This window comes from Sinocyclocheilus rhinocerous, unplaced genomic scaffold (genome assembly GCF_001515625.1).
Source record: "Sinocyclocheilus rhinocerous isolate Xijiao unplaced genomic scaffold, SAMN03320098_v1.1 scaffold36, whole genome shotgun sequence".
NCBI lineage: Eukaryota > Metazoa > Chordata > Actinopteri > Cypriniformes > Cyprinidae > Sinocyclocheilus > Sinocyclocheilus rhinocerous.
The window spans coordinates 549160-552007 of NW_015664459.1; positions in this window are offsets into that span (position 1 = coordinate 549160).

Consider the following 2848-nt stretch of genomic DNA (forward strand, 5'->3'; position numbering starts at 1 on the left):
AATTTGGACATTTTCACTTTGGGGTGTACTCACTTTTGTGGCCAGTGGTTTAGACATTAATGGCTGTGTGTTGAGTTATTTTGAGGGGACAGCAAATTTACACTGTTATACAAGCTGTACACTCACTACTTTACATTGTAGCAAAGTGTCATTTCTTCAGTGTTGTCACATGAAAAGATATAATAAAATATTTACAAAAATGTGAGGGGTGTACTCACTTTTGTGAGATACTGTATATATAGCTTTATTTAAGTATACTGTTTGTATGCCGATGAATATATTTCCATTTGCAAGTTGGAGTTAATTCAGTGTGCAGTGATATGGAAATCTGTAAGGTTTCATTAAATTTATAACAATTTGGTGTGATGATGAACAAATGTGTATCACTACCACAGTTATATGAGGCATATAAATCATGGAGTTTAAAACTGGTCATATCCCCCACATGATCATCTAAGCAGTTTAATTGTTATCCCATAATACTTGTACAAGATGCATCATACATAATACAAAATATCTTGAGTTCCCTATTATGCAGGCCACAGGCCAACTGTGGCAAAAAACAAAAAACTCAATTTGATGTTGAATAATAGAGAGGGGAAAAAAGCTTGTGATAAAACAGGCTACAACAAGGGACAGTTCTCATTATTATTATTATTATTTAACAGCATTTTTTTTAATTGAGAGAAAGAAAGAAAGAAAGGAAGAAAGTGTTCTCATAAGAAAGACCCACAACTGGCAAATTAAGGTAAGAGAAATTTACAGTGATAGAATGCAGGCATCTATGTGACAACGCAATTTCATGACATAGTTAAGAGCTTGCCTAGGTCTAATCTTCTACTCACTCAAAAGTATCTACTCTTTATTTACAAACAGTGTACATACTTCTAGGGCATAATGTAAAGTAGCTAAAGCCTACTAAAGACAGTCACTAAATTTCTCTAATGAATGTGCTAATTAGCATATTTAATATGTCATTGTAATTGCACAGAAATATTCTATCCCAGTATATATATATATATATATATATATATATATATATATACACACATGCACGCACACACAGTCAAACCAAAATTTCAGACACCTTCAACATTTCTCACATTATCACATTTATTCGCTATAGTTTAGAAAATGGTAATAAAATATGACAAGAACTCAGAGTTAAACTGTGTCAGAAAATATTCATCTTGATAATGTCAGATAACTTTGATAGAAAGGTATGTAATTAATTACAATCCACAAAAAATTATTCAGCTGTTCAATTTAAGTACACAATTAGATAATACCAACTTAGGTCAACCAACCAAGCAATGCTTAGTTTTGTTCAGTCTGTTGTGTAAAAAGGTCGCATTAGCATAAGAAAAAACACTTAAGATAAAACATGGTCAGGTCAAAGTTTCTGAATAATTTTTGGTCCTACATTTTTTCAATTTTTCTGGTACTCCACTGCATGAAGACTTTTTGGGTATAATATGTCACAGTTCACTTTATTTTGCTATCCTCACTTACATAAATGAACTATAATGTCCTACACCCACTAGTAAAAAAAAATCAAAGATTATATCTGGTGTCTGAATAATTTTTGGTTTGAGGTACTGTATATGGAGGCCAGCCCTCCATGTAATCTTCTGAGATTGCTAAGATTGTAATGGAGATACTAGGAATGTTCCTCCCATTTGTGCAATGCAGATACCCCAGATTCTGCAAATCAATAATAATTTTAAAAAAAAACGACGCACTGGGATTGAATAAACTTGTTTTCACTGTTTAATGTTGTCCATGTGAGTGTGGTGGATGATGATGGAGCCGGTCCACCTGATGCATCTCCTGTATCATCACTAGATGTCTCCCTGTGTCTTCCAAATGCGCCTTCTGCCTCACAAGCTACAGGGGTTGCACAGAGCACTGTAACAATTATGTTCTGTTTTAATTTCTTTTTCATTGTGTTCAGTTCATATTTTGTCTGCCTTAGTTATCTAGTTGGTCACTTTTGTTTCTTTGTTTTCCCACCATTTGTTAATCACCATGGTTACTGAATAATTTGATCACATCTGTTGGTATTCTACATTTATATTACATTTACATTTAATCATTTAGCAGATGCTTTTATCCAAAGTAACATACAAATGCCCGGTTCTTTGTTTTCCCACCATTTGTTAATCACCATGGTTACTGAATAATTTGATCACATCTGTTGGTATTCTACATTTATATTACATTTACATTTAATCATTTAGCAGATGCTTTTATCCAAAGTAACATACAAATGAAGAAAATATAAGTAATTAAGCCAAAAAAAGAGAAACAATATGTAAATTCTGCCCGGTTATTCTAAATCAGTATGTATCAAGGTTCATATATAATATAATATATGTAGCAAGGTTTATATATAATAAATAATAAGAATAAAAAGTAGATAGAATAGAAACAGAATAGAGAGTGCTAGTGTTAGAGAGTCAAGTTTTTTATTTTTTAAATAAAAGAAGACAAGTAGATACAATAGAAATAGAATAAAAATTATTGGTGTTAAAGGGTCAAGTTTTTATAATAAATAAAAAAAAAACAAGCACATAGAAATAGAATTGAGAGATCTAGTGTTAAAGTTCCCATGAAATCAAAATGAACGTTTTTTGGGTGTTAGTATCAATATGTTAGTCTTAAGGTTATCTATAAGGCAGTGTGCTCTAAAACAGTAACAAAATTCTCATTTAGAAGATATAAGCATTCAAAGCTTGCAGTTCGTCACTTCCGCCAAAAAGGCTCAATGATTTTTTTTGACGTCACATCGTACTTCAGCTTCTCATCAAACTTTCTGTCCAATCAAATGCTCTCTAGAATCCGAAGC